Here is a 12,391-nt window from a genome sequence, read left to right as displayed (position 1 = left end):
GCAGGCAGTGGCTAAACAGGCTCTTCATGGCAAGATTTTCCTACGTCTTTCTTCCCGTGGCACCCTCTGGGGAGTGCAACACAGTAAGAGCACCTGCTGTGTGCTAAGCACCTCACAGGTGTCATCTTCTCTACGCCTGCGGTGGGTCTCCTGGGAGCCCCCTTACAGATGAGAATATTGAGGACAGGGAGGTTTCATCTCTTGCAGCATAGGTTGGGGCTGGAGCCGAGCCTGGTCTGTTGGATGCCAGGGCCTGTGTGCACCCCTGTCGCATGCCACTGAGGTCCTGGCTAGCCCCCCTTGCTCCTCCACGTAAGCCTGGGAAACCAGCCTTTCCGCCAGAAGCAGCTGCTCCTGCTCTACTTGGTCGGATTTTTTTTTCAGGAGGGAGACTGTTGTCTCTGAGGCCTCAGTCCTCTGCAGTTCCTGCCGGTCACTGGATGATGGAGGGGGGTTCAGTGGGACAGAGGGCCCTGCATCTCAGCTTTTCTTTTCGTAAGTTCTTTTTAATGAAATGTAATTCACATGCCAATTAAAGTCACCCTTTTGAAGTATGCGATCATGTGGTTTCACTAGCATAATGCTTTCATAGTTTGCCTAGGTTGTATCAGTACTTCATCCCTCTTTAGGGCTGGATAATATGCCATTGTATGGATCTACCGCATTCTGCGTATCTGTTCATCAACTGATGGACATGTGGATTGTTTCCAAATTTTGGCTACTATGAGCAATGCACCTGTGAATGTTCTTGTACAAGTTTTTGTGTGATATATGTTTTCAGTTCTCTTAGGATACACCTACAAGTGGAATTTCTGGGTCATGTGGTAATTCTATGTTTAATAACTTTTTAAGGAACTGTGAAATGACTTTCCAGAGCAGCTGTACCATTTTACATTCCCACCAGCAGTGGATTTCTCCACATCCATGTCAACACTTGTTATTGTCCATCTTTTTGATTATAGCCACCTTTGTGGGTGTGGAGTGGTATCTCATTGTGGTTTTGATTTGCATTTCTCTGATGAGTAGTGGTGTTGAACATCTTTTCATCTGCCTTTGGCCATCTGTATGTCTTCTTTGGAAAAATGTCTATTGAGTCTTCTGCCCATTTTTTAATTGGGTTGTTTGCTTTTTTTATATTACATTGTGTAAGTTTTTATGTATTTCAGATATTATCTTCTTATTGGATATATGATTTGCAAATATCTTTTCCCATTCAGGGGGTTACCTTTTTATTTTGTTTCCTTCGCTGTGCAAAAGCTTTGATATAATTCCTGGTTGGCGATACTTTGTACATGTCACACGTAGCTGCTGGGAGAATTAAACTGTGTGAAGGACTCCCTTGGGAGAGGACAACTGGGAGCTCACAACGGGCTCTCCTCGACTCTGCCCTATACACCTTTATCGTTTGCTGATTTTAATCTGTATCGTTTTTTCCGTACTAGAGCATAATTGTGAGCATAGCGGTTTTTCTGTGTCCTGTGAGTCCTTCTAGCAAATTATCAAACCTGTGGGTGGTCCTGCAAAACCCCTGACATAAGCCCCATTCCTTTTTATCTGCTCATTGATAAGATTCACCGCCTTCCATATGCCCCGACCTTTCCCACATGGAACCTAGCTCTACCATATGCCCCTCCCTAGTCTTTGGAGGTGGCCCACTCAAGCAGTTGGCTTTGGGGTAAATCTTGTCCCTGCCACAGGCCAGGGACTGTGTCAATTTAAATTCCAAATTTGCTGAGCTAGTTCAGTAATCCAGGAAAGGGAAACAAACGGGCAAGTGAAAATCCGGTTTATTCCGGCTGCCTCGGAGCCCTGGCATTCCATAAAACTTTACCCCTTGAGGCTGGCTACTGGTCATCACGTCCACAGCCTGAGCTCTGTCTTAGCTCAGTGTTCTGTCTGTGCCGTGGAATTTGAGCTCCTGGACAATCCTTGATTTGTCCTGAGATGAAACCCGTCCCCTATGTGTGTTTTTTCCTCCTGAATCTTTCCTTGTCCCAGACTTTATCAACTGGGGCACACCCTTCCGTATTGGGAGTCACTGCAATAAAAGCCAGTGACATCCTACACAGACTTAAGGCTGGTGGGTGGCTAGAAACGCAGTCCTTCCACCTGGTTCCCGGGGCCCCGAATGCTAGTCCTTTTTAGGGTTCTCAAGGTGCTTCTGGGTCATCGTGCCGAGAGGTAGAGGCCTGGGTGGTGATCACTGCGTACCCCCTCCTCCCTGAGAACGCAGGGATCTAAATGAGGCCACAGCTGATTCACAGAAGGGTGGTAGCTTCTGGAGTGTCAGACTTCTGCACTGCTGACTGTAGGGTTTCTGGCAGCCGCTCTGAGTTGCCCTCCTGTCCCCAGACATGTGCAGGCTGCCCTCCTGGAGCTCAGGCCAGTCCAAGCACGGCCGAGAGCAGAACCGGGACTCCCACTGGGCAGTGCTGGTCCTGGGCAACTGGTCCTGGGCCGCCAGACTCCCAGTTTGCCACCAGACTAGTCACTGCCTCTTCTGGGGTGGAGGGAATGTGGGACCAGGCAGCCCACCAAGGCTTTATGAGGGGAGGGGGTGGGAATCTGCTCACCTGTGGCTGAGGTCCCCCTACCCCCCAAACTACTCACCCACTGGCTCTCTCTCTCTCTGTTTGCTAACCAGTCTTTCCACCTTGGGACCCTTCCTCCAGCTCTTGGCCTATTAAACTCCTGCTGGCCCTTCAAGGGTCTGCTGAGGTACCGCCTCCTCTGAGAAGCCTTCCCTCTTCCAGGCTGCCTTGGTGTCCCCCTCTCCATTCTTACCTCCCCTTTTCTGGCTCATTCCATGTGGTGTCCATTTATTTTATTTCTCCTTCCACCCCCTTTTGCAGTCTATGTTTTCTTGTTGCATTGTTTATATCTTCATCAGGCCTCCTCAGACCCCATCAGGAACGAGGTGGGGGCAGCTGCTGGCTTGACAGACAACCTCGTGCCCATGTCCTCAGACTGGCAGGCCTTGTGGTTGATTCTCCGGGCTCCACCTGTGCCCGGCCTCTGCAGGCTTGAGGAACAGGCGACCAGCAGCCTAGGAAATGTGAACCTTCTCAAGCTGCCACTATGAAATAATTGTCCACAAAGACATCTTTTACGGGGGCGTCAGGCTTCAGTTCTGAAACAGAACCCGCCCCTGAGCTGGGGTCACAGGTATAGGACACCTGGAATTGGCCAAGAGGACGCTCTGGCCGGAGGGCTGGGCTGGGGTGGGGCAAGTGGTGTCCAGGCGGCACACTTGAGGAGGCGCTCACCCTCGGGAACGCCAGGGCCCTGCCCCACAGGGGGCCTCAGTCCTGCCCACGCTCTGCTTATCTCAGGTCGACGGTGGTGAGACATCGCCTCCCTTCAAGGCAGGTGCTGTGAGCAAATGGAATATTCCTCGAGCCTGAGTTGTTTGTCTTTGAGTAACGCCCCTTGTGGACACTCTGACCCAGAACAGTTCCTTTTACGCAGGCACACCTCCTTGGGGGCAAACCTTCCCACCTTCCAATCTTTCTACCTCCCAAGAGCGACTGTTTGGCACACACACACCTCCACAAAACAAATACAGTTAGACGGGCTTAATGAATTTTAATCCATGCATTCATCTGACACATATTTATCCGGTGTGCTCTGTATGCTGCATGGAGTTCTGTCCCATGTGTTGAGGATGTAGCAGGGGACAAAAAAGGGAAATACCCTGTCCTCAGGGAGCTTACATTTTAGTGAAGGAGACAGACTACATACAAAGTTAAGAGGCAAACAACACAGCAGGGGAGACAGGGAAGTCTATTGGGGGTGTTGGATGTGGGGCTGAAATTTTAGGAAGGCCTGAACATGTGAAGGAAATGAGGGGTAAGCCACGCAGATACAGGGAGGAGCATTCTAGGAAGAGATCACTGGGGCTGCAGAAAGCTGGGACAGAGGTGGCTGGCATGTTGCTGGCAGCAGGGAGTGGGTGTGGCTGGAGTGGCAGAGATGGGGGTGGGGGGAGGCAAGAAGCTGCCTTGGGCTTTTGGATCTTGGCAAGGACTCTGGCTTTGACTCTGAGTGTGATGCTGGCCCTTGGTGGGTTTAGAGTGAGCAGGTCATGTTAGGAGGCTCCTGCAGTCCTCTGGTGAGAGGTGACGGTGGCCAGGACCAGGCGGCAGGAGCAAGGGGGTGGGAAATGACAGGTTTTGATGGCAGAGCTGATTTGGATGGATTGGCTGAGTGGTTGGATGTGGGGTGCAGGAGGAGAGGAACTGAGATTGGTTGGTTGGTTGATTTATTGGGGTAAAATTCACGAACTGCAAAATTAACCATTTTAAAGCCCACAATTCAATGACCTTTAATACATTCACAATGTTGTCCAGTGAAATCTATCTAGTTCCAAAACTTGTTTGTCACCTCACAAGGAAAGTCCTGCATGCATTCACCAGCTGCTCCCATTCTCCCTCCCCTCAGCCTTTGATAACCATGAATCTATCTTTTGTCCCCATGAATTCACCTGTTCTGAATGTTTCATAGAAATGGAAACAATATGTCATCTTTTGTGGCTTATTTCACTGAGCATAATGTCTTCAAGGCTCATCCATTTTGTAGTCTGTGTCACAATTTTCTTCCTTTTAAGGCTAATTTCTTCCATTAGATGGCTAGACCACATTCTGTCTATCCATTCATCTATTGATTGGCATTTGGGTTACTTCTGCATATTGGCATTTGTGACTAGTGCTGCTATGAAGATTTATGTACAAGTTAAGTTTGAACATCTGTTTTCAATTCTCTTGGGTGTATACCTAGGAGTGGAATTGCTGGATCATATGGTAACTCTGTGCAACTTTCTTAGGAACTGCCAACCTATTTCCCATACTGGCCACACCATTTTGCATTCCCACCAGCAACGTATGAGGGGTCCACTTTCTCCACATCCTCGTCAACACTTGTTATTGTCTGTTTAGTCATAGCCACCCTAATGGGTGTGAAGTGGCATCTTGTTGTGGCCTTGATTTCCCTGGTGACTAATGATGTTTGACTGCCTTTCATGTCCCTGTGGGCCATTTGCAGAGCCAAGGCTTTGGCCTGAGCAACCCTGAGTTGTCAGTTAATGAGATGTGGAAGGTGGTGGGAGAGAAACTCACTCAGTTTGGCAGGTTGAGTGTGATGTAGTTGCTTGACTCCCCCGCTGCCCTACCGCCCCAGTGGAGATGGGGAACTGGCAGTTGGCTGTGAGTCAGGGTCCAGAGGGATGTCTGGGCTGAGCTGTAAATTTAGATGGCATCAGCATATGGCAACATTTAAACCCACTAGGTGCCAGGACTGCTGAGCACACCCCCGGCAGAGGCTGGGCTGTGAGTAAGCACACTGAAAGGGCACGGCCAGTGAGGGGAAGTTCTGAGATTTAAGTTAAGAGATTGAAGAGCTGATGGGAATGCTGGAAAAGAGAGGAGAGACACTGTGGTGCCAGAGGAGGTGGAGGCCCACCAGGAGGCTGTCTTTGAGCTCGACAGAGAGGCAGCTTCAGTGGCAGCCAGAGCAGGTGCTTTCAGGACCAGGAGAGAAGGCTGAGGGCAAAGAAGCTGGTGGAAGTTGAGGAAGTTCTCCGGGAAGAGGAAGCAAGGCCGCCGGCTGAAGGGAGGTGGAGGAGGAGCCCTGAAGGGGGACAAGGTGCCCCCCACCCCCCCAGGGAGCGAGGCCTGCTCTCAGGCAGCACTAACGGCCCACTTGAGGTTGGCACAGGAATCCAGATTTAGAAAAGACACATTTGTCTTAAGCAGCATAATCTGCAGAGACGCAGCTCTGCCCACTGTAAAGCCAATTGTTCACATTTGTAAAAGGAACACTTAAATTCCTCAGAAAAGCCACTATAACCCTATCCCTCCTAGAAGGCCTTTGTGCCTCATCTACCCAAGTCAGAGTTTCTAACCTGGGTCCACGACTCCCTGGGGTCCTCAGACATATTTTCAAGAGTCACGAGTTCTTCATAAGCATTCTTAAATTGGGGGGTTTCGTGTCAATAATAACATTCACACTTGATTCTGGCCCACCTGGAGAACCGCATGTGAATGCACGTTGCCATGTGGTTCCACGCTCGCCATGTGTGTGTTTGTGTTTGTACCACCCTGAAGTATTAAATATCTCAGCTAACACAACAAAACAGAGGTGGACTGATGGGGGCAGATGTATCCAGGCAGTGGTTCCAATGGAGACCCAGGGCAGACAGCAGATGGAAACTGCCACACTACCTCTGAGCCACAGTGATCTGGTTTTAGCAAAATAACATCATCCTTTCTGTTTAAAATTAGTGCTGTTTGAATGTCCCTGGTCATTTGTTTTGCTTGTGTTTAAACTCTGCATGTATTTTGGCTTCTAGAACTATAAGTCTAGCTTTTGTGTTTATCCATATAAAAAATAATTTGTTTAACAAGTGGTGCTGAGAAAACTGGATATCTACATGCAAAAGAATGAGGTTGGACCCTTACCTCACACCATATACAAAAATTAACTCAATTAAAAAATGGGCAAAGGACTTTAACAGATATTTTTGTGAAGAACATAAACAAGTGGCTAATGAGAATATGAAAAGATGCTCAATATCACTAATTATCAGGAAAATGCAAATCAAGATAAAATTAGATGCCACTTCAAACCCATTTAGATGCCTATATTTAAAAAAAAAAGGGAAAATAACACATGTGGGTGAGGATGTGGAGAAACTCAATGGAATGGGGTGAGGGAACACCTGGAAACCTCCCTGCCTCTCCTCATGTCAAAATTATCACTAGTAACTATTGTTCATAGAGTATCTACTACATGCCTATTTGAATCCTTATTGACAAGCTTGTGACATATAGAAAATTACTAACCTATCTGAGCCTCAGTTCCCTCTGCTGTAAAATGTGCATGTTAACATTGATCCTGCAGAATGGTTGTGAGATGGATTGTGCCTAACATCGACTGGCATGCAGCCATTCATCATTTCTTTCCTTAATTCTGCCTCATTGCCTAGCATGTCAACTTATCTCTAATTTGTACCTTTGAATCTGCTGTGGGCTTGGCAACCATATCACCAAGCTCATTAAGTTGTAGGTTAAGAAGTTTAATTAGGCTCTGAGGACATTAGAAGGCTGTCCTAAGGGTCAAGTTCACAAGCCTCAGAGTGTGGACTCTTGACGTCGTTTTGGTCCCTGAAGACATTCTTCTCTAGCTATGTGGGAGGTTTCTGTTTCCAGACGGTGAGGTTGCCAGAGAGCACTTTTCCAAGTTCCAGGAAACTGTGAAATGGTTGTGTGACACTCAGATCTGGGAGGATGAGGCTACTGTGCTCTGGGCTGCTCAGACTCCAGCGTGATTAGCCTTGGGAGGAAAAGTAATGATCCAGGAAGCATTCTAAGGAAAAAAGCCAGGATAAAGAAGTCTCAGAAAACAGCATCCCATGAGACATGGATGCAGTGTGACTGTATCAGTCAGCTTTTGCTGGGTTATGCTGAATAACAAGGACCACCAAAACTTAGTGGTTATAATAACAGGGTTTTGTTCTTGCTAATGGTACATGTTGCCTGTTGCTGAAGGATCAGCTAGGAAAGTGCTGTTTTTGAGGCAGAGGGAAAAGAGTGATGGTAGAATCATGACATAGCTCTAATGCCTCTGCTTAGATTGACATATATCACTTCTGCTCATACTTTATTTGTCAAAGAAAATCATATGACCAAGTCTGTCATTAGTGGGGCTGGGGAGATACAATTCTCCTGCATGGATAGGTGGTGACTATTTGGCTGGCATAGAGTAGATACTCAGTAACTGTTGAATGAATGAAAAAATGAATTCTCTGATCCTGGAAGGATTTAAGTAAAGGATGGATGCTCATTTGCAGTAGTTATCTATTGATGCATAACAAAATATGGACAAAATTAGTAGCTTGATGCAACAATAAGCATTTATTACCTCACATAGTTTCTGTGGGTCAGAAATTCAGTGGTTTAGCTGGATGGTTTAGGTTTAAGGTTTCTCATTATGTTGTAGCCAAGATGTTGGTGAGGGCTGCAGTTATCTACAGGCTTGACAAGACTGGAAATTCTGCTTCCAAGATGGGTCACCAAAATATATGGTGAACTGGGCTGGCTGTTGGCAGGAGGCCTCAGTTCCTCACCACGTGGACTTATCCATGGTGCTGCTTGAGTGTCCTTACAACATGGTGGCTGGATTCCTCCAGAGTGAAGGATTCAAGAGAGAGAAAAGCATAAAAGCATGTATTTTATGACTTAGAATCAGAAGTCACACACCAAGGTTTCTACAATATCCTATTGGTTACACAGGTGGTAAGTGTGGAAGGTAGTGTGAACACCGGGAGGGGGATAGAATGGGGCCATCTATCATAGCCTGCCCTCTGGTCTACAATAGCTCATGTCCCTCCCACATGTGAATATTCTTATCTCCTTCCAAGGTCCTCAAAAGTCTCATATTATAGCTCAAAGTCCAGAATCTTTATCAGGTAAATTAGGTACAGTGAAGCTTCTTGGGTAAGTTTCCTCAATTATTGCTTTTTGGGTACAGTTCCTCTTGATCTTAAGATATGTGAACTAAAGAGACAGTTATCTGTAACACCTCCTCCCCCCACTACATATATAGTATGAGAAAAATAAGATAATCATTATGGACATTCTCAATTCAAAAAAGGAGGCATTCAGGCAATTCTGAAACACATCAGAACGTCCAATGTTAGGATTTCCTTCATTAGGAGTTAAAGATTTAAGGGCTGAAAACAATTCTCCATGGCTCTACCCTAGGGGATCTTGGTTTTGCATTTTAAGTCATCTTTCTTTTTCCATGAAAAGTAGCTTATGTCAGCAGTTGATTGATTTTTCTCAGTTTTCTTCCTACCTGTAGAAGTTTGGGAGTTCAAACAGTTCCTTTCATTTTGTACTGTTCAAGTTGGCAGTGTTTCTGCCAATAAAATTCTCCTAAAACCTTTTTGGATTTCCTGTGAATCTCATTAGAATTTACTCCATTGGAAAAATCTCTTTTTTCCCCCAGATAAACTGTTCTCTACTTTGGGATTCTGCTGATATGGCTGAGGGATAATTCCTTTAAGCTTTTTTAGAAGACTTATTAAGTAAATGGTTCTTTGAAGCACTCTTTCACATTTTCTGAGGACTTAATAACAGATTTTACAGTCATACCATCAGGTTCATCTTTAGATCATATTTTCATGGAATTTCCCTTGATTTGCTATTTCCTCAGGAAATACTTCTTAATTTTAACATTATTTGCCATCTAGAGAAGCTAGTGATTTCCAAAACCAGAAAGTCCTGTTCCTTTGTGTTTATAAGAGCTTCTTTTAGCTTATTTCTCTCTTATCTCATTTTACTAAAGCAAGAAAGAAGAAATGAGGTAAATCTTAAATACTGTGCTTGGAAATCTCCTTAGCTAGATCACCTAGCTCATTAAGTACATTTTCTATTTTCCACATTCCACATCCACCATAGGTGCAGCTAAACTTTCTGACACTATATAACAAGAATATCCTTTCCCAGTTTCCCACCACATCTTTCTCATTTTCCCTTAAGTCCTCACCACAGCATCCTCCAAGGCCCCTGAGTGGATAATAGAATGGCTATGGGTTGGTGGCTTCTTTGTGCCCAATTTCCCTACTTTCCTCTAAAATGCAAGCCTACTTCCTACTCAGGGCATTTGAATTTGCTTTTCTCTCGATTTATACTGCTCTTCTTCCAGTGAGCATAATGACTTGCTCTCTTGCTTAATTCCGATTGCTGCTTAAAGGTTACCCCTTTAGAGAGGCTGTCTGTGACTACTGTATGTATATAAAATAGCATCCCCATTCTCTCTTTATACCTTTACACTGCTTTATTTTTCCTCACAGCATTTTAAACCACCTGACTTTATATTATGCATCTATTTGTTTATTATCTGTCACCCCACTACAGTGCAAGCTCAAGTGAAAAGGGACCTTGTCTATTTTATGCACTGTTAAAACCCTAGTACCTGGAACAGTGCTTGGCATGTTGTAGGTACCCAATAAATACTTGTGGAATGAATGAATGAAGTGGCCTCTGCAGAGGCAGATGAGGCTCATACTGGGATTCAGGAACCAGTTCTTTTAAGGCCAGTCTGAGGAAGAGGTTCATTCAAAGTAACAGGCAGCAGGGATCCAAAGCAGGTTCTAAAACAAGTTGGTTGATGGCAGGTCTCAGACTTAAAACAGGGTCTGCTCTGCCAAATCTGGCTTTTAGTTTTCCTGGAAGAGCTGAAATCTTGAGTGGATCAAGGGATATGAGCCTTTTTCCTGAAGTGGGGAGGCAGAGGGGTATTTCCTTTTTCAAAAGATCTCATTGGTGCCCATTTGGTTCATGGCTCAGCCTAAACAGGGTTCATATATAAGAAGAACTTTCTGAGAGAAGGGTTGGTCAGAAGGTTAGAGATGGACTCCAAGTACCAAGCTTTTTCAGTCCCACTAGGGCTGAGGACATAGGTTGGGACTACAGAATATGGCAAAGACAGGCTTTTGTGTGGAAAGATGGGAGATGGAAATGGTTGTGGTTGATGTTTCAAGAGCTTATGTGGGGAGGGGTCAGTGGAGGCGAAGAGCACAGAGGCCTCAAAGCAGACACAAGCCCTGGTTAGAGACCCAACTCTGCAGAATGTGATCTGAGCTGATGAAAGGCTATTTATAGTTTTTATTGATTTCACTCAATGTGAATATTCATACACCTTGCTGTGGTAATATTAATACATTTGATTGCAGGGTGATCCCTAGGCCTCCTGGGGATTTTACATAATACACAGTGTATGTACCACATTACCTTTCTAAAATTTGAAGAAATCTGATTTCTGCAATACATCTGGCCTCAGGACTTTTGGAGAAAAAGGTCTGTGGATTTACAGAAACATTAACCTCCCAGGATACTGTAGGAGTACATGAGAAATATCAGGAACCAAGCATAGATACAGGAAAAGACTATACAGGGAGATGGCCAGGCTGAGAGGTGACAGAGGGAAAAATGAAATCAGTCTCAGGAAGGATCTGGGAGGTTAATGGCCCCAGAAACAAGGAATTATTTCTCAATGAATGGATGATCTCATTTGGAAGCCAAGGAGAAAAGATCTGGTGCTTTCTTGGAATTGCCAATTTCTTCCCAGTTGCAGCTGTAAGTCAGGCCGGCTAGATCTTTGGCTTTTGGGGGGTTTGGGATGCAGTGAGGCTGTATCTAAGAATTGGGGTACTAGGTTAGATGGTGTTGCCCTCTGAAAGGGAAGCTAATTAGTGTAGATATATGCTCTCATTTCTCTTGGGTATGTGCCTAGTAGTGGAATTGCTGGATTATATGGTAACTGTCTGTTTAAGCTTTTGAGGAACTTCTTGAAGTAGCTGCACGTTTTTACATTTCCATCAACAACATTTGAATGTTCCAGTTTCTCCACATCTTTGTCAACACTTGTTATTGTCTGTCTTTTTGATTATAGCCATCCTAGTGGGTGTTAAGTGGTATCTCATGGTGATTTTATTAGCATTTCCTAAATGACTAATGATGTTGAGTATCTTTTCATATGTTAGCTGGTCATTTTATATCTTTGGAGAAATGCACATTTCTCCATTTGCCCACTTTTCAACTGGGGCTACTTGCCATTTTATTATTAAGTTATAAGAGCTCTTTATATATTTTGGATACCAGCCCTTTATCAGATATATGATCTGAAAACATTTTTTCCCACTATGTGGATTGTCTTTTTACTTGCTTCCTGGTGTCCTTTGAAACACAAAAGTTTTAAATTTTGATGTCTAATGTATCTATTTTTTTCTTTTGATTCTTGTACTTTTGTGTCATATCTAAGAAATCATTACCTAATCCAAGGTCATGAAGATTTATCCCTATGTTTTCTCCAAGAGTTTGATAATTTTAGCTCTTACATTTAGGTCTTTGATCCTCTTTGAGTAAATTTTTGTCTGTGGTGTGAGGTTATTCTTTTGCATGTGGATATCCAGTTGCCCAGCACCATTTGTTGACAAGACTACTCTTTCCACATTGAATGGTATTGACACACACTTGCTGGCAATCAGTTGACCATAAATGTGAGGATTTGTTTATGGACTCTCAATTCTATTCCCTTGCTCTATGTGTCTATCTTAATGCCAGTACCACACTGTCTTGATTACTGTTACTTTGTAGTGAGATTTGGAAATGGAAAGTTGTGGATCCTGCAACTTTTTCTTCTTTCTAAAGATTATTTTGGCTATTCTGGGTCCCTTGAGTTTACATATGGATTTTAGAATCAACTTATTGATTCTTGCAAATATACCAGCTAGAATTTTGTTAGAGACTGTGTTAAACCTGTAGATCAATTGGGGGAGTATAGTCACCTTACCAACATTAACTGTTCCAATCCATGAATATGGTTGTCT

The sequence above is a fragment of the Manis pentadactyla genome, chromosome 9 (assembly GCF_030020395.1).
Source record: "Manis pentadactyla isolate mManPen7 chromosome 9, mManPen7.hap1, whole genome shotgun sequence".
NCBI lineage: Eukaryota > Metazoa > Chordata > Mammalia > Pholidota > Manidae > Manis > Manis pentadactyla.
Note: the sequence above shows the minus strand (reverse complement) of the source record.